This window comes from Pelmatolapia mariae, linkage group LG20 (assembly GCF_036321145.2).
Source record: "Pelmatolapia mariae isolate MD_Pm_ZW linkage group LG20, Pm_UMD_F_2, whole genome shotgun sequence".
NCBI classification, from domain to species: domain Eukaryota; kingdom Metazoa; phylum Chordata; class Actinopteri; order Cichliformes; family Cichlidae; genus Pelmatolapia; species Pelmatolapia mariae.
In genome coordinates this window covers 2060001-2079552 of record NC_086244.1, presented here as the reverse complement: position 1 = coordinate 2079552, position 19552 = coordinate 2060001, and the positions used below count along the sequence as shown (strand labels likewise).

Sequence of the window (19552 nt, the reverse complement as noted above, 5' to 3'; positions counted from 1 at the left end):
GGGTGAAACCCTACATGCATGGTCAGGAGCTTCGTGGTCTTGATGCCAGTGGGTTCTATCTCCTCCTTTGTCCTTTTTATTATCCCAGCATGGTACCTGATCACGGGCAGGGCGTAGGATCTTTTTCTTACCGGTCAGCTGACTCCTCAGGACTTGCTTGAGGTGGTTGCAGCTTTCCTAGCGGCCTCTTCATGGTTCCCATTTGCCTGCGGGATCCCCAGGTACTTGTAGCTGTCCTCTATGTCTGCAATGTTGCCTTCTGGTAGTTCGGTCCCCTCAGTTCCGACTAAGATGTGGAGGGTGAAGGTAACAGTGGTCCCAGTGGTAATCGGAGCACTAGGTGCAGTGACTCCCAAACTAGGCGAGTGGCTCCAGTAGATCCAAAGAACAACATCGGAGATCTCTGTCCAGAAGAGCGCAGTCCTAGGAACAGCTAAGATACTGCAGGACCCTCAAGCTCCCAGGCCTCTGGTAGAGGACCCGAGCTTGGGACGAGCAGGGAATTTATTTATTTTCTATACAAATAAATTCTATATAAGAAAACATAATATTGTTAATAGACTTTTACTGTCATCTGAGGCACACATAGATAGTATATATTGATAATTTGTCTTTTTAACAGCACTGCTGGATAGAAACAATGCTCCATCTCAGAGGAAACTCTTCTACAAAGAACCTGGAAGCTCACTAACTGTTGCATGCTCCTTTCCTCATGTTGGAGTCACAAAGTTATTCTGCAGAGGAGAATGTGAAAAAGACAAGATTCTTATTCAGTCAGATGATATCAGAGCTCATGGTGACAGGTACAGCATGGATTATGAAGAATAATCTCTTACAAGAGTTCTGTATGTGAGCATTAAACAGCTAATCAAGTCTGATAGTGGACGATACAGATGTGGTTTGAGCAAATCTTCATCAACATCTTCATACAGAGAGTTTGAAGTGATTGTTGCAGAAGGTGAGTTTCTGTTAAAATTGTGGAATTGTGCAATACAAATTTCAGTTTTCACAGACAACTGATGATTTTTTTTTAAAAAAGTGATATTTTATGTTTCGTAAAATCGTCTTCACTAATAATTTGGACAGGTCCAGTGATAAGTAGTTGAAAAAATAATAAATAAAATCAAATTAAACTGCATGTGTCTTATCCTTTAAAGGGTATTCATGTGGTTAAGAATTAACCTGATAGAGATACATTTTTAGCTGCTTTCAAGGCTGGCGATGCGTCTTTCCTGAACAACAATGTAAATATCAGGATGTATTCTTCTAATAATCATTACTTCTATGTTTTAGACAGCGTCTCTTTTAAAACCAAAGATCCCCCTGTACTAAATCCTGACATGGAGAAATGAAAATATTCACTGTTTCAAACCTCAGTGTCATAAGTTGAATGTTTGTGGAAATCCACCAAGCTTCAGGTTCATATCTCTCATACTTTTTTAATGTATGGTCAAAAATGTGAGGACTACATATTTTTCAAATTTAATCCAAAACAGCCAGGAGAATTAAAAAGTTATTTTATATATACAATCAGAAGCATTGTTAACTATTAACCACCTGCTCTAACTATTCACTCAAACGACGACTGTGAAAACTTTCTTTCTTGCTTTGACGCATAATATCAGAATAAATATTCCTCCTCAGAGAGCTTTGCACCAAACTCTTAAAAACCTCTCAATGTTTTGGTTTGATAAAATGAAACCATCCTTTTGCACACTTGACTTTTTACCAACCTCGCTGCTCAAAAAGTTCTTTGGTCCATTTGGTCTTTAGCTAACTGATAATTCCTTGACTGTGTCCCTACATATTTTAAACAGGCTATTATTCATCTTCTTTTATAAAAACCCAACATTGACCCCTCCCTCCTTGAGAATTTTAGGCCAATTTCAAAACTGCCTTTTATTTTAAAATAAATATAGAAAAGTGGTGACCAACCAACTTACAGAAGTTTTACTTACAACATTTTAAATAAATTTAATTCCTGAATTCACCCGATGCACTCCACTGAAACAGCTCTCCTTAGAGTCTCAAATGATATTTTAACACGTGGAGATATAAGTTACTATTTAGTCCTTGTACTTTTGGATCTGTGTGCTGCCTCAGGCACAGCTCATCTTAGAATACTGACTGAGAGACGTAGAACATGCATGGGCATCTCTGGGTCAGCTCTTGACTGGTTATCCTCCTGTATCTCTCACAGGAGGTTTTTGGTTGCGGTTGCTAATTTTATGTCCTCCTCTGCTACCTTTGTGGTCTGCTGCAGAGCTTGGTCATTAGAGCACTGAGGGCTCACTTGTGATTCTTTGAGTATTTAAAAGTAAAATGGGAGGCAGAGGTGCCTGTTAGACAAGCCTTTAGAAAAAGATAGGTAAAAAGAATTATTCAGTTGTGGTTACATTTTTGCTTTTATAAAAATTCGATTTAATTCACCGACTTTGTTGTAAAATAAATGTAATTAAAACAAAAACTGAAGCGCATGAAAAATTCAGCTAAAGTAAATTCTTATGTTTAAAATGTGAATGAAACTGTGCTCGATGTTAGCTCCTCTATGGTTCATGATGGGGTGGCTGTGGCTCAGGAGCAGATCATCTACTAATCAGGAGGTTGGTGGTGCAATCATGCCAGTCTGCATGTCACATAGCTTTTGGCAAGGCACTAACCACAAGATGCTCCATCAGAGTATGAACGTGTGTGAATGTTAGATAGAAAGCATCATAGAAAAAGGAGCTGGTGTGAATGTGTGAATGAGAAACGTTGTATTAAAGCACTTTGAGTGCTTAAAGTAAAAAAGTGCCACATAAGAACCAGTCCATTTACAAAAGCACTCCTCCTGTTATAGAAACAGCAGAATTTTCTTACCAAGCTCAAACACTAAATCATATAAGAGTATCATGTCAATGAGTTTTCACAGCAGCACAAATAAATTGCTGTTTTATGAACTAACCATCCGTGATGTTGAGGCACAGTCTGCTGTGGTAGCTAATATTCTAGCTGACCACACGGCGCCCTCAGAAACACTGGCAGCTCTCATTTCCTCAGCTCTTGTTAATCAGACCTCCAGCAGTACTCACACTCACATACTGGTTTAGGATGGAGGTCTTTGACTGTTCCAGTCACTGACTGGTTGAACTGGGCAGCTCCCAGTGTAACTGTGGATCAAACTGGAGTTATTGTGATCAGACTGCATCATCTTCAGCACAGATAGTAACTATTGATTGTTTGTCTCTTTAACAGCACTGCTGGATGGAAACGATCCTGCTCAGCTGAAACACTTCAATAAAGAAACTGGAAGCTCTCTCACAGTCGGGTGTTACTTTACAGACTCTGGAAGGAGGAAGTACTTCTGCAGAGAAAGATGTAAAAGAGATGACATTTTAATTGAGACTCAGGGTGCCAGAGCTCAGAGAGACAGATACAGCGCTGAATATGAAGAAGAATCTGATAGAAGTAGTATTCTGTATGTGACCATTAAACAGCTGAGGGAGTCTGACTCAGGACGGTACAGATGTTACCTGGACAGATCCTTTAGTACTGATCCATACAGAGAGTTTGAGATTACTGTCACAGCAGGTGAGTTTTTATACAATTCATTCATGAGTCTGGAGAATTAAAGGAAATTTGTATTTGTCTCTGACAGCTGCTAACATTTGGTTTCCTTTTGTCTTTTCATGATGCTCATGTGTCAAATTGTTGTTATGTGTTGTTTTCTGTTGTTCACCTCAAACACCTGAAAAAAAAACATATGACTGAAATTCTTTAGCAGTCCTCACATCAGCCTCCACACCTCCATCAACTTTCACTGTAACCACTGAGCAGTCTGAGAGGACAGCATCTACAGGTGCATCCATCCACTGGGTTTGAGAGACTGAAGTCTCACTTAAAGCTTTCTGATGTTTCCTGTCTCTAAGTACAAATTTATATGGTTTAGTTGAAAAATACCACTGTAGTGTGTACAGAAAGTAAATCATGCCACAATATCTCCAACTTAAAGACATTATGTGATTTTTTTTTAACCAGTCCTCCCATCAGCCTCCGCACCTTCATCAACTTTCACTGGAATCCCTGAGCAGTCTGAGAGGACAGCATCTACAGGTACGTCCATCCACTGGGTTTGAGAGATGGAAGATTTTATAGAAGTCCATACTTAAAGTGAATTTGTATCATTTGTATGATTTTGCTGTTATCTGCCACTAGGAACCAATCAGAAGTGAGTATGTCATGTAGACATGGTTTTATGCTCATAAAGCATGACAGTCTGACCAAATTCTCCATGGAAGAAACTTACCATACAACTATACTGTACATGTGTACTTTGCTACCTTTACAGCGCACATGAAGGGCTGGTACTCAAACTCACCAGGAGGTGTTTTTCTAAAATAAACTTGTTGTTCTTGTCAAACTGCTGCAGATGTGGTGCTGTTTGTGGGTCTGACTCTGGTTCTCATCATCATCCTGTTATCAGTGTCGGTGCTGATATTCTGCAAGAACAGATCCTCTAAACCAAAGGGTGAGACAGCAGGAAGCACACAGACAGACACACTCATCAAACTTCCTGTTTTCACAGAAAAGTGAACATTTTGTCAGACATCTCTTTGCATGTTGTAAGCTGTGTTCAAATCCTCCATCTGGCCTTCCTGTGCAGAGTTTGCAAGTTATCCCTGCAACAGGCTGGTGACCTGTGCGAGGTGCACCAAGCCTGTGGTAGCAGGGATACACTCTGGGCCCTCTGCAACCCTGAATTGGACAAATTGATGGATGGATTTTTATCACAGAGTTTGAATATTCGGTTGAATTACAGTCTCTGATCATTCGTGTGAGCATGAATGTGGGCATGAGTGGTTTTCTGACTCTCTGTGTGACAGACTGAGTACCTAAATGCAGTATAAACACTGTACTGATGTGTTTTTCAGATCCTCCTGTGGGGACTGAACACGATGCTGTCACAGAGGTGAGGCTGAAGGACTTGTAGACTCAGCACCGATGTTTGTGAAACCGGCTGATATTAGATTTCCTCTTCTTCTCCTGTAGACCAACACAGTGTATGAGAATATCAGAGCAGAGGGCAGACACAGCAGATCTCCTCCTTACTCTCATGCCAAATACACCAAACCGTCCAGAGTTGAAACCAATGATGACCACAGCTTGGTCACTGCAGCCACTTCTCAGCACAAAGTAAGAAAACACTTTCTGTATTCACAGAACAAACAGTTGTATCTGAGAAAAGATTCACATGTCTTGTGATAAATATGAAGACACACGATATCATCAGTGTCACGTTGAAAGCAGAAACTAAGTTTGAAGAATCCAGATCGTTATTTCAGATCAATAACCCGATGGGGGGATGCTGGATGCTGGAGAGGACCAAGGACTGTATCCAGGTGTTGGATCAAAGGTCCGATCCTGTGACCTCTAACAACACAGAGGAGCTGATATTCTGATATTTGTGACGCCTGCTTCCACACCACAGTGAACACAAAGTGTGGACTACTTTGTGAAAATGGTCTAAGATCAATTTAAAATGTTACCTGTAATAAACTATTTTATTTTTTATTTTTTTCAGACTGAAGACGACTCGAGCAAACTCACCTACTCTGTGGTGACTTTTTCTAAGAAGAGCAGTGACTCTGCCAACAGCACGTCCTGCAGAAACACCAGTGATGTTATCTACTCCGAGCCTCGGGTTAATGCGAGCCACTCCGGAGGTGATCCGTTGTACTCTACTATAACTTAGCTTTAGCTCCTGTGCTGGTGGCACAGTTTATTTCTCACAGTGTTCAAAATGAAGCAGCGCTTCCATCAAAATCTGAAGATTCATCCTTCCATCCATTTTCTTATCTGGAGCCTTGTCACAGGGGCCCAGACCCAGAGAAGTCCAGACCTCCCTCTCACCAGCCACCTACCCCAACTTATCCGGGGGAACACCAAGTTGTTCCCAGGCCAGCTGAGAGAGATAATCTCTCCAGCGTGTCCTGGGTCTGCCCCGGAGCCTCCTCCCAGTGGGACATGCCCAGAACACCTCACCCAGGAGGCGCCCGAAGGAATCCTTACCCTCCTTTGAATGTGGAGCCCTTCCTGGATGGCAAAGTCCTCGCCCCATCTCTAAGGGAGAGCCCAGCCACCCTTTGAAGGAAGCTCATTTCCGCCGCTTGTATCCATGATCTTGTTTTCTGAGGTGAGGGTAGGGACATAGACCAACCTGTAAACTGAGATCTTTGCTTTTACACTCAGCTCTCTCTTCACTGCAGCCGCACCACCGATCCATCTGTCAATCTCCCCTTACTCGTGAACAAGACACGAGATACTTAAACTCCTCCACCTAAGTCTGTAAAATCTAAGATTCTTTTTTCTTTTATGTTACAATTTGATGTAATTTGTCTTTAGGTTAGTGTTACAGTCGTTTAAATTAAGATCAGATGTGGTAAGGTGGAGAATAAGCTAATAATCCTTAACTAATAACTGCTTAACCTACATTTTTAAAGAATTATACACAAACAAAAGAAAGAAAGAAACTGGTAATGAGATATTAATACACACCTCACCCGGTGTGGAGCCACCGAATCCAGACTCATCCATCGGATTAGCAGATGGAGAAGCGTGATTCGTCTCTATAAAGAACACGCCTCCACTGCTCTAGATCAGACGGCAGGCTTACACACTGCATCTCTAGAAGTCTTTGAACTCTCCCTTTGTGACAGCTTACACAAGGTGTCATCTCAGGGAAACAAGATGCTCTGCAGTTTTTATCACTACATCAGTACAGTATCAGCACAACACCTTTTACACCTCAGCTGTTTGCTGCATTAGTCCAAGTACCTACAAGCACATGGATCCAAATGGGTCTGCCAGCATTTTGTCTTCTGCTGCTAAAAGCTGTTATAGAACTGTTTACAGCAAAGGATGCTGATTGACTAGAAAAAAGGAAGAAACAAAGAGGAAGCAGTGTGTTCAGAGTGTGTTGTGCACTCTTGGACTTTTTATTTTTCACATGATTAAGTCAAACAAAGGAAAGGATGTTTGCATGACGATGATATAGAACTACTTGCCAGAGCCGTGAAGGGGCGGGTGCTCAAAGTTAAAAAAGGGGCACATAGAACCAGGCTGAGGAACAACAACACACATTCATCAAGAATCTAATATGGAATCACATCAAACTATATCACTGTCATCAGGTGGAGACAATGCAGAGCAAACAGAGCTGGAGGGCGGGGCTGTGCTGATCTGAGGCTGTAGACATTCAAAATCCCATAGGAGAGATGGTAGCTGATTAAACAAGTGTTATTAGATAATAATGAAATGCAAAGATTGGTGACAACGCTTGGAATCATAAGGCAACAGATTAAAAACACTGTGGGAAATAAACTGAAATCGGAATAATAGTAGGGCAAAAGAAAGGGATGGTCATGTTAGGGTAAGAATGTAACAAAAACATCTATATACATAAATCATACACACACACACACACACACACACACACACACACACACACACACACACACACACATACAGTGACATTTTATACCTTCTCCAGAATACTGGATATACTTTGGCCACAAGTTTGCATCTTGGTGCTGATCCAGAATCATTCCCTTATTATTTATTCCTAGTGCTATTATAATAAAGTAATGAGAATAAAAAAAAATATATAAAGTAGTAAATATAAAATAATGTATTGATGAGGATTCAGTTTGTTTGATTATCCACTCTGTGCAGGCAGAAAGTTTATTTAATGTTTAAACTGCAGAGATACAATAATGTTACTGTCAGCATTTTGTCATATTTGAAAATTTAAATCTAAATTATTCTGTTTCTTAATGTATTTTCTTTAAAATACAGTGTGTGTGTGTGTGTGTGTGTGTGTGTGCGTGTGTGTGTGTGTGTGTGTGTGTGTGCGTGCGTGCGTGTGTGTGTGTTTTTAAATATCACAACTATAATAATCCATAATTATGTGGATATGCATATCAGATAGTTTTAGTGGAATATAAGCCCTCCAGCCCTGTAACTGACTTTAAAACTAAATGGTGGACGGAGCTGCAGACCCATGACAGCCTTACCCAGTTAGCTAGCTGCTAAAAGGACAGGTAATGTTTGTCATGCTGTTGCACACACAGCACGCTCCTTTGTTTCACTTCGTCAGTTGCCACAAGACAACTGACCAACATGTGCATAATAACCTAAGACTGCTGGGTGCTGCAGACTACCGTGTACGCTGTACACCATCGTTTTGCTGCATCAGTCTGCCTCTGAGTTAATTTGTGTTTAAGGGTTAGTCCTATGATAACATGCATGAACTGTATCTTTATTCGACCTCGTGTCTCTATTGTTGTTTAAGACGGGGACTTAAATGATTAAACAATTTCTAAACAATGATATCTTTTGTAGTTTGGAGGCTAAACAGGCCAAATACACTGAGTATGTTTTCAGTGGTAGTCGAGCATCACTTCAGTAAGTATGTAACAGAAAGAGGAAGCAGCTGCTGGTTCTCTAAATCTATTTGAAACAACATTCAGTGAAGTGATTAAAAAGAGGAAGTAAGAACTAGGTACCGTAAACAAGCTGTCACACATGGGTGGACCTCCTTTACTTCAAGCATGACTCAGTTTTTCTGATGTTTTAACCTTTTCATTTGCTTCATGAGTAACTTTTGCAGCATTTTTATTTGCATTTAGTCACACTCCATTTTTATTTATCCACTATCTGCCTGATGATGCTTGTTTGAGTTGTTTCTGCTCTAATTTGAGTCGCTTAAGAATATTTTCAAAAACAAAACATGAAGAAGAAACTGCACAGGTGCAGAAGTTCACCTTACAATACGAGGAAGTCAAAATCGTATGCAAGTTTATGTTTTAACAGCACTTTGAACAGTTAAGTGTAATTCAGTTTGCAAACATATTATTTTAGTTTAAGTGTTTTTTTTACAAAGTTATTAATAATTAAGAAGAACAGATTTAATGACAGTGCCATATAAACAGGATCTAATGTACCATGGAAGTACACCTACTTTAATATATACTTATAATATATAATATACTTAGCAAACAGGCACTTGGATTATATTTTATAACAGTTCCCAGATACGTGCCCATGTTTCGCTGCTCGACCTGCTGCGCTGAAGTTCCTTGATCTGACCATCACCTCTCTGCCTGCTGATGTCATCACTGGAAACCTGTGATGTGAGATGTAAACTGGACCTCCGGAGCTGGGGTTGGTAGTTTGAGTCTCTTCTGGCCTGAGCATATTTGATGTTCTGCTTCTCTCAGCTGAAAACAGTTTGCGTCCACACTTGTGGTTTTTTTTTTGTTTGTTTGTTTTGTTTTTATTTGAACACATTACACATTTCATGGAAGTCTATAGTTTACAAAAAAATAACCTCATCCTAATCCAAATATAACCAGCTATCGGAGGGGGAAGAGGAGACTTTAAACCAATCCAAGGTGAGACTGACGTGGCCTTGTAGGTTTTTGCAATATGATTCAGGTCTTAGTTGTTGTATTCCTGAATACGATAGAAGAAGGGCAGCAGACAGCAGATAGAATTCCAGAGGAAGAGTGAGCAGTTCAGGTGAGTCGCAGGTAAGTTCTGCAACCTACCTGAGTCAAACAGCCACAGTGGGTAAGTTAAACTCCGTGTAGATGCAGGTTAGAGAAGTTGGGAATATCTCACAGGCTTCAGCCAACAAACTGAGCAAACAAGAACAGAGAGACACGAACAAAATACACAGTTAGAAAGGAGGCGTGTTTACCACCATCATAGAGTCAGCAACAGAGCCAGCCGGTCCTTAAATACCAAGAAATCATTCAACAATGCACAGCAGGCATAGAAGACAAATCCCGAGAAAAGACTCCACCTACAGGTTTACCTGCAAGGACACACCAGCCACATCTCCACCCGAGAGACAGCAACAGGAAAAAACCCACAGGCTGCTGGCACCGTAATAAATTATTATCCACAACCTGAATCTGGGCGTTCAGCTTCCTGTTAAAGTTTCATCTGTTTGATTTGCCCACACAGGAGGCTTATAACAGAAAACCACAAAGTTTAATATGAGAATGTGAAGATATCGTCTTCTAGTTTCTTCTTTTTTAAGATGTGGCCAAAGAAAAACCTAATCGTAACCCTCAGTGGTTCACCAGTGACCTGATGGATGTCAAAGGTTAACTGCGTGCTGCCAGACAAAAGTAAAAGAAGAAGAAGAAGTATTTATTTCTCCTCTTTCAAGAAAAAAGAAAAGAGGAACCAGACAATGTGCTGTTTCAATTGCATCACAAACCACAAGTTTCAGTGTAACTTTAGCGAAGACCATGAGAGGAAGAAACGGGGAAGTGAGACAAAGAAAGGCTGCTTTAAAAAGTTTCAGTATTAATTTAAATGTTGAATATCAGCATTTTTGAAAAGCTGCTTTGATAAAGTTAGGACATATGTGTATAAATATTCTACTTCCTTTCAGTCTATTCTTGTGTATATAAGATTACAGAGATTATTATAATCATCATCATCATCATCACCATCATCTCCGTAATCTGTAATAATAATAATAATAAGCTGCAGTTCCCCTAATGTCCACTAGAGGCTCCAGCAGTGAGTCAGTCCCACAGACTCTGAGGCTTACAGCAGAAATAAACCTGTTTCCCTCCATTACTCAGGGCTTCATGTGAGCATCAGTACAGGGTAAACAGGGCTGACACAAACACAATCTCACATCCACACATGCAGCCAGTTTAGAAGAACCAGTTATAAAAAACAAAGACATGCTGAGATGTTCTGAACATCTCTACTCGGGGGTAGTGGAGATATTGAACAAAGGATGATGAAGATGGAAAAGAGGACGACCACAGAGGAGGAGGATGGATAGTGAGCAGGGTGGTGTTACAGATGAAGATGCTGGATGGAGGCTGATGATTCTCTGTGGCTACATCCCTCAGTGTGATGTGCTGCCCCGAAAAGAAAGCACACTTTAGAAAGTTGATGAGATTTTTAAAACAGATGTTTTTACTGTATTTTTAAAAAAGGAAGAAATCTAATTCTGGATCTTATCATTTAAGACACCCGCTCCAGCCATGTATTCCAGATGACGTTAGATAGTTTTCCAAAGTGATTTAAGTAACGTACATGTGTAGATTCATTCCAAACGGTTCTCATGTTTCCTCATTTTTCCGATCTCGTAATATAGGGACGTGTTGGGTGCCCGGAAGCCTAACATATTGACGATTTGTCACCTAGCGTAAAATGTCACACTTCTTCTTAATTATTTTCTGTTAGTTTGATTTTAAACCAGAGTGCAGCAGAAATGAATCAACAGAGCTGAAAACATTTCTCTGCAGCCAGTGTGTCACACTGTGTGCAGGGCTTTAACTTACCACCAGATGGCGCTGTTCACCGTGACATCTAAAGGATGAGCCCACAGCAAAGAGCAGATGACCTTTGCTCACGTGGAAACAGGCAGCAGCAGTGGGAAAATCTGCTCACAGTCTCCCGTAAAATAATCATTTAAAAAACAGATTACTCTTGTTATTTTTCAGAATTTTTTCATGACATCAGTGCTTCTCATAGCCCAGGTTCAGGGTTTATTGTTTATGGTTCATCCGTGGCTCACGCGTTTGTGCTCTTCCCTCAGGTGTATCTATCCTGATGAACTGGGAACCAAAAAAAGTGAGCAGGAAGTGGTGCTGCCTCTTTTCACCCTCACTTGTTTTCAGTGTGCATGGTTGTCCTGTTTATGGAAAAATCGCCGTGGTTATTTGTGCTGCAGATATATTCTGCTCTGTCGCAGAACAGATTTGAGATTATGATATCAACACATAAAAATGTCTTCCATTGACCAGTTAGTTCTCTGGAATCTCAAGAATGGCATCAGCAGGTCAGAAGATCCAGTGCAGAGCTCAGAGGTACAAAGAGGGTCCACAGTTTGTAGAGACTGTCTAAAGTCACAAAAAAACACTGAATCAAAATAATTAATGAACAAGTGACATGCTTTTTTGATTTTGAGCATGTTATGAGCTTAGACACTCTTCTGTGAATAGACATGTTCATGTCTGTGATTGGTCGTATGCTGCAGACTCCACCTCTAATCATAGGTGGTGATATTAACAAACCCATGAATTCACTGACCGTCAGTAATGAAAAGAAACGACTGCTGCATATTCAGTCTGTCTCTTTAATGTGATTGCTGAAGGTGTGAGATTGTACTGATGCTTCATCGGTGCATCATGAGGAAGACGTTGTGATGAGGAAATCTTTCATCCTTCAGTCAGCAGGTATCGATAGGTTACAGTTTTGATTGATTACCTGCAGAAAATCATAAGTAACTTCCATGCAGGATCACGAGCAGCGAACAGAACAACAAGAGTTTGATTGTAAAGATTTAGTTTCCCCACAATCAGCAGAGACTTTTTGAATCACTCCTGTGACCGTGTAATTATTACATTTGCATTCAACACTTCTGGAGAGGTCGGTGGATATCAATAGAGTGCATGTTTCATTCCCACTGACCAGCAAGATGGTCCAAAATGAAATGACAGTTTCAGATGAATCACTTTTTACATTTGTGTTTCTTTCAGTGTTCATCTCTGCATCCTCAGGTCATTTTGTCTGGAGCAGGTCGGCCCCCTGATTTATTACTTATTATTATCTTACTGGATAGAAGTGCTTTGACTGTGGCAGAAAAACATTGATGCTTGTTAAATAAACGACAAATAGAAATATCATATTATAGAGTGGAATGATTGTAATTACTGTAGGAATCCATTTAAAACATTTATTCAAAGAAAAACACTGATATGACGTTCTGATGCCACAGATCTGTGTCACAGATGCCTCATCTGAAGAACTAAAATTTCCTTTTTTTTCCTTTCCTATTATAATTTACTGATCTGAGGTTAGACTGTCGTGGACATCAGTGACACCACTCCAGTTTTGGCCTCTCTACATTAGCTTCCAATCGAACTTAGGATCAGTTTTAAACTTCTTTTATTGGTTTTTAAATCTTTAAATGGTTTGGCACCTGTTTATTTGTGCGATTTGTTGAAGCCTTATGTTCCCACTCGTTCCCTCCGGTCAGCTGAGCAACTGCTGCTTTCAGTCCCTAAGTCACGGCTGACAGTCAGAGGAGACCGGGCGTTCTCTGCTGTGGCCCGTTGCTTTGGAACAATCTTCCTCTCCATATCAGACATGCTACATCAGTAGTTTTTAAGTCCAGATTAAAAACCTATTTTTATTCTCTGGCTTTTAACTCTGTGGGTGACTGACATTTTTATTCATTTTTATTCATTTTTATTGTTTTGATCAGTTCTTATATTATTATTATTTATAGTTGTATTGTTCAGCACTTTGGTCTACCAGGTGTGTTTTTAAAGTGCTATATAAATAAACGATGATGATGATGATGATGATCAGTGCCTATAAAGCTGGCACATCTGGAAATTTGATAGGCAGCTCTGAACACCACATCCAGAAAGAACACTTTGGATTTTGTTGAGAAGGTGAGACATGTCATTATGGAGGCAGATGAAACCATGGTCTCGTACGATGTTACATCTCTCTTCACTTGCATCCCAGTCACGGAAGCGTTGGAGGTAGTTTGTAAGAGATTACAGGATGACACCAACCTCAGCAACAGGACCACTCTCAGCATCGACCAAGTGTGTTTGAACTGTGTCTTCATTCCACCTACTTCACATACAAGGGTCAGTTCTACAGGCAGAAACATGGGTGTGCCATGGGCTCCCCAGTTTCACCCATCGTGGCCAATTTGTACATGGAAGAAGTGGAAAAGAGGGCTTTGCTATCCTACCCTGGAACACCACCAAGCCATTGGTTCAGATATGTGGATGACACCTGGGTGAAAATCAAATCTCAGGACGTACTACATTTCACGGATCACATTAACTCGGTGGACCGACACATCAAATTCACCAGGGAGGATATAAAAAGTGGCAGGTTAGCCTTCTTAGACTGTGAGATTTCCATCAGTAATGGGGGACATCTAAAAGCTGACGTGTACTGTAAACCTACACATACGGATCAGTATCTAAGGTTTGACTCTCATCATCCACTGGAGCACAAACTGGGCGTCATCAGGACGCTACAACACAGAGCGAACACCATCCCCACTGACACAGCAGCCAGGGAGGCAGAAGAACATCAAGAAAGCCCTGAGTAAATGTGGTTATCCCAGCTGGACTTTTGTCAAAGCTGGAAAGGCTCCTAAAGAAAACTCCAGCCGATCCAGGAGAGAAGGACAACCGCTGCCTAAGCGAAAACCTGTAGTGATCCCGTATGTGTCAGGAGTATCAGAGCAGTTGAGACGCATTTTTTCTAAACACCGGGTCTCTGTGGCTTTTAAACCCCAAAACACGCTGCGCCAAAAACTGGTCCACCCCAAGGATCGGGTCCCCCGACACAAACAGAGTAACATAGTGTACGCTGTTAAGTGCAGGAGGATTGCCAGGATTTATACATCGGGTGCAACTGAGGGGTATTAGCTAGATTTATAGTTCAGGTATTAAGGAGTGAGTAGTGAGCAGCAGAGTTTGACAAAAACAGTAAGGGCTTCAGCAGACGCAGAATTCATAATCCTGATGGTCTCATTGTCTTACAGGATTTATTGTAATAAAATAAAACTTTAACCTTTATTTATCTTTTCACTTTTTCCTTTGATCACATCTGACATCAGTGCTGCTCCTCAGCCTCTGCTGCTTTTTAAAATTCTGACATCATTCTCTCTGTTGCACTTCAGCCTCACACTTCGGATGACAGGTCGTCTGTAATCCCAGAGTGTGTGTGTGTGTGTGTGTGTGTGTGTGTGTGTGTGTGTGTGTGTGTGTGTGTGTGTGTGTGTGTGTGTGTGTGTGTGTGTGTGTGTGTTTTAATGACAAGTCCCAGACAATGCCAGACATGAGACAAGGACATGAGAGGGAATGATCCTCATCTGTTGTATTGATCTTTGACTCTTAACCATCAGCTCTCAGACGCATGCACACACACACACACACACACGCACACACACACACACACACACACACATACACACACACACACACACACACACACACACTTGCAGGTTAAGCGAATTAAGCAATAGAGGACATGAAAATGGAGGAAGGCTATGGAGGTCGGGGGGAGGAGGGGACAAACTGAAGCTGCAGGAGGTGGAGGAGATAATGGGCCTGCTGTCTGCTTGAGAGGAAACTCAATTTTCGGAGCAGAAGGAGATCAGAAGATGAAAATGAAAGAGGGGGAATCTGGAAATACCCTGGTTTTTGTCTAAAGAGCAGTTTGGATGGTGTTCACACTTTCACTGCGGTTCAGCCGTGTAGCAGCACTGCTTTCTACAGCACTGTGTGAGTCTGTCGGTCAGCCTGTGATATTCATGACTTTGGTCGTTCTCTCGCTTAAATGCAGCTCCTTTAAATCCGCTCAGTTTGTGATTTACTGTAACTGTGCCCAGTGCCTCAGCCTGCTCAGGTCTAGTCTCATCACTATTAAGTTAAACTTTTATTAAACATTAGCTCAGATAAAATATATTTAAAACATATATAAGTATTAGTATAATATTGTATTGCTGCAGAATCGTTACCTTACAAAATAAAGCACCTTGAGGTGACTATTGTTGTGATTTTGGTGCCATGTAAATAAAACTGAATTGTATTTGATTTAAATGAAGCAGTGAGGCATCTTCCTCCTCAGTGGTTTAATGCAGCTCAGCTGGACCTGCTGTTGGCACAATATGTACGTTCATATTTAGTCCGAATAGTGAGTGTAAGCACTTTCACACTATAAGGAGTACAGCTAGAAGAAGTGCTGTATGAGCATCTGGACGGTGCTCATTTATGTTTGCCTCATAATGGAATATAAAATGCTTTCTCTCTCGTTTCATCAGTAAGATGATTGTACTACATGTATTATTATTTCAGCTTTAACAGGCTGAGAGGAAGAAAGGCCCCTTGTTACATGTCACATCAATCTCATTTTCATGTGTGCTGCCTTTTCAGTATTAAAATAAATATATTAAACTTCTGGAAATCACCTTTTATTTTTATCATGTCTACATGTTTGCATCTGAGAATTTAAACCTGGGAACTTGAAGTTTGTTTTCTGAAACTTGCTGTGATACTAAAACTGTCCAGTTCCCTTTTCTTAGAAAGAGAAATGCTTCTTGTGTTTTTCTTCTTTAACACACAGTTAAGGAATGAAAGGTTAAATCTAATCATCAGCTGGTGGACAGTAAATTACAACAGAAATTATTCTGAAATACCCAAAATTTCCTAAAGCAGTTTGTGTGATATTTGTGTCCTCTGTTTGTGCCCGAGGCTGGGATAAACATGCAGGTCCAAACACTGTGTTCAAACAGGTGTTCCCTGCCAAAACTTTGCTTAGTTTGTGTGTGTTTTAGATGGTATTGAAAAGGCCAGCGAGCTTTGTGCAATCTGTTGCTGTGTCTCAGCTTTTTTTTACCTCCCTTCTTAGATTTGCTATTTTGACTGCATACACATATTCCCAATTAAATACAGCTACATGAAGTGATTTACGAGTATGGTGTAACCATATAGAACAAAAGGTTGTGCGTTGTAGGTCGTCGTCCTGGCTGCGCAGCACAAAGGGAGGGACCACCAAACACTTTTCAGCCAGTATCCTGACAGCTGACTGAAACCTGATTCCTGATGTGCTCAGTTTCAACACTTCTCTGTCCAAATTCTACAGGAAATGCTGCACAAGTACAAAAGTGTGCAATGAGTACTACAAAAGAATGTAACAGAAGAATAATCCAAACTTTAAATTTCTTGCACTTTACCTTCAACAGTCCTGTAGTGCATAATGACATCCTCTCATTCCTTGCATCACTCATTTTGCTGACTTCATGTGTGGAGTCTCTGCTTACCTTGCTTTCTGTCCTTGATACACTTTGTGACAAATGGGGGTTAGTCCGGGATTGGTAAGGTTACAAGTTGCCTCAAAACGTGACATTTTCACAGGACCACACATGTAGCCTGAGTAAAAAACAGACCTGCACCATACTCAACCTCACTGAGTGCATGAATCACGTAGAAATCAGAAATGTGTTGCTTATGTTTGCTTGTGTAGCTTTTATGCTATTTAATGTCAGTTATTTAAGCCCTAGATTCAGATACTTTTTGCTGTTGGCGCTGAAGGTGGAACTTCCCCTTTTTATTACATTTCTGCATTTTTGTCTGGTTGTTAAAGAGGAGGATCTCATGCTGCAGGCTTTATAATGCTCAGGCCTCGTCAAAGCAGGTGTTTCTTTTCTTTTAAATGTGTTTGTGGGCTGTCGGAGAGCTATGGAGAAGAGCACAACAACGATCAGACACAAAGAAACACTAACCGATCACTGTTTCACCAGATCCATCTTCCTGCTAAAGAAAACCACTTAAAAAACTGACGTCCTGGTCCCGTTCATCTGTCCTCTCACATCCTTCTTTCTGTATTTGTCTTTCACACACAAACACACACAGAGAAAGTGTGGGCGTGTTTTGGATGCCTGCTCTGTTTGGCAGTTAACAAAATGCCACATGGATGTCACTGGGTTTTATAATCTGGATACCAGAGAACAGAATCTCCATTCTAATGATGAGAAGAGGAAAAGAAGGAGGAGCAGAGCGGGAAAGCATCTGGACAGACTGGAAGAGGAAGGAGATGGAAGAAGCACAATGTGAGCTGCTGTTGGTGGTGAGTTTATGGGCGGTACTGCTCTGTTACGTCACAAGTTTTTCAGCCTGTTAAAAGGAGTGGGCCTTTTAACTATGATATAGCCAATTTACCCAAAGACATAATAAACTAAAACATGAGAAATTATTTAAAGAGTTGAAGATTAATAACAAGTTTTAACTTTAAAACCTGCATTAAGCAAAAAAATAATAACGTAAAATCACTTAAACTACAGATTCTAGTGTAATCACAGTCAAGCAGAGTTAATCCTGCTTCCAGAGACAACAACCACCAGCAGCCAAAATCAAAAATAATACCAATAAAACAACAATACTATATTCACTTTGTTGTGTTTTCATGAGATAAGCACGCCTTTGATTGGTTGCTCTAACAGGACGCCACTGAAAGTGCGTAATACAATTTCACCCACCAATTTGTTTACTTGATTTCTGCAGTCACATTTATATACAGTTATCAACAAACAATACAAACCCTTGTTAGAGGCTTGTGACATAAGTCCCAACGATGCCACTGGACTAACCAGCAGTCATATGGTCATACTGGCTCAGGTCAAAAATGCTTCAGTCTTTAAACCTGCTGAGTTCATGCAAAGCAAGAACCAGCTGCTATTTCGCCGAGGGCACTGCGCGTATTCAAAAGCTTTAGCAAGAACTCACTTTCAGGACCCTGAAGATGCAAGTTAGTAATTAATCTGTTCAGTTCAGTTTCTATTCATTAGTGTAGCTGAACTTAAATGGTCATATTCTCTCTCTTCTGTCCTATGATTCTGAATAGTGCTCCAAAAAAAAGAAAAGGAAGAAGAAGAATATAATAACTCTAATTTCATGGATCCATTATCTTCAATTTTTCCATTTCAGGGTTTAGGGGCTGGGATCAATCTGGTCTAAAATATCATAATTCAAAAATAATTTTAAATAATTTTTTAAAAATCTAAAATATTTACCCAATCTGTAAGGCTTCCCTCTCTAATGGACCAGTGTACTGGCAAACAAACATCTCTTATTGAATTAAAGAGGAAGCTTTTATACTGAGCTTGTGCTTTTGTGATTCAGCCATTAACAGCATTAGTGAATATAAGGAATATAAATATATATACTGTTTAAAACTATCAAAGATCAAATAACACAAGTATTTAATGGTATTTAATAGTTCTGGCATTTAATGGTGAATTAATTACTTGTTTAAGATAGTTTAGTCCAAATAATTCAGATTATTTTTCATTGATGGTCTTAGAATCAAAGCAGCCGGTCACCAGAGAGACAAGAAAAGCAGAAGATGGGAGACAGAGAGGATGGAGAGGTAAAAATAGGGGACTGGGGGGGGGGTATTGAGGTAAAGAGGAAGGGAGGGGCAGGAGGTATACAGAGAGAGAGAGAAGGAGAGAGAGAGACTACAATAAAAAGGCTGATGTCATCTCTGTGAAGCAGCCAATCCCAGAGCAGCAGAGAGGGAAAGGAGGGAGGGAGAAGAGGCAGAGCTCAGAAGGGTGTGTTTTCTGTACCACTGCAGCATCAGTGCAAAAAAAAAGACAGGAGGAAAAGGCACGAGTCGGTGGACTGGACCGAGAAACAATACAGAGATAGAAGAAGAGACACGGAGAGGAGCCTGAGAAGAGAAACATCAAGAGGAGACACCTGCAGAGGTAGGACTAACACTGAAGCATCCCAGGGTTCTGCTGCTGTCTGGGTTTCCATCCATGAATGTGTGTGTCTGTGTGTGTCTGTGTGTCAGTGGGTTGGAGATCAGGGCTGGAGGCTCTAACGGTGTCTTACATAATAGGAAGGGAGGTACTGCGTGAGCGACTGTGCTGAGGGCGAGATACTAGACAAGTGTTTGTGTGTCACTGTACATACATGTGTGGGTGTTGGTGCGC

At 40.7% G+C, this 19552-nt stretch overlaps 1 protein-coding gene across 2 annotated transcripts in view; it reads left to right on the top strand.

The window, feature by feature from the left end:
- Positions 1-19204: 19204 nt before the first annotated feature.
- LOC134619576 (neural cell adhesion molecule L1.1-like) overlaps positions 19205-19552 on the top strand; it is a 46649-nt gene continuing 46301 nt past the window's right edge. For both annotated transcript variants that reach the window (XM_063465486.1, XM_063465485.1), the window contains exon 1: positions 19205-19321. The gene's annotated coding sequence lies outside the window, so the exon portion shown is untranslated. The remainder of the gene's footprint in view (positions 19322-19552) is intronic.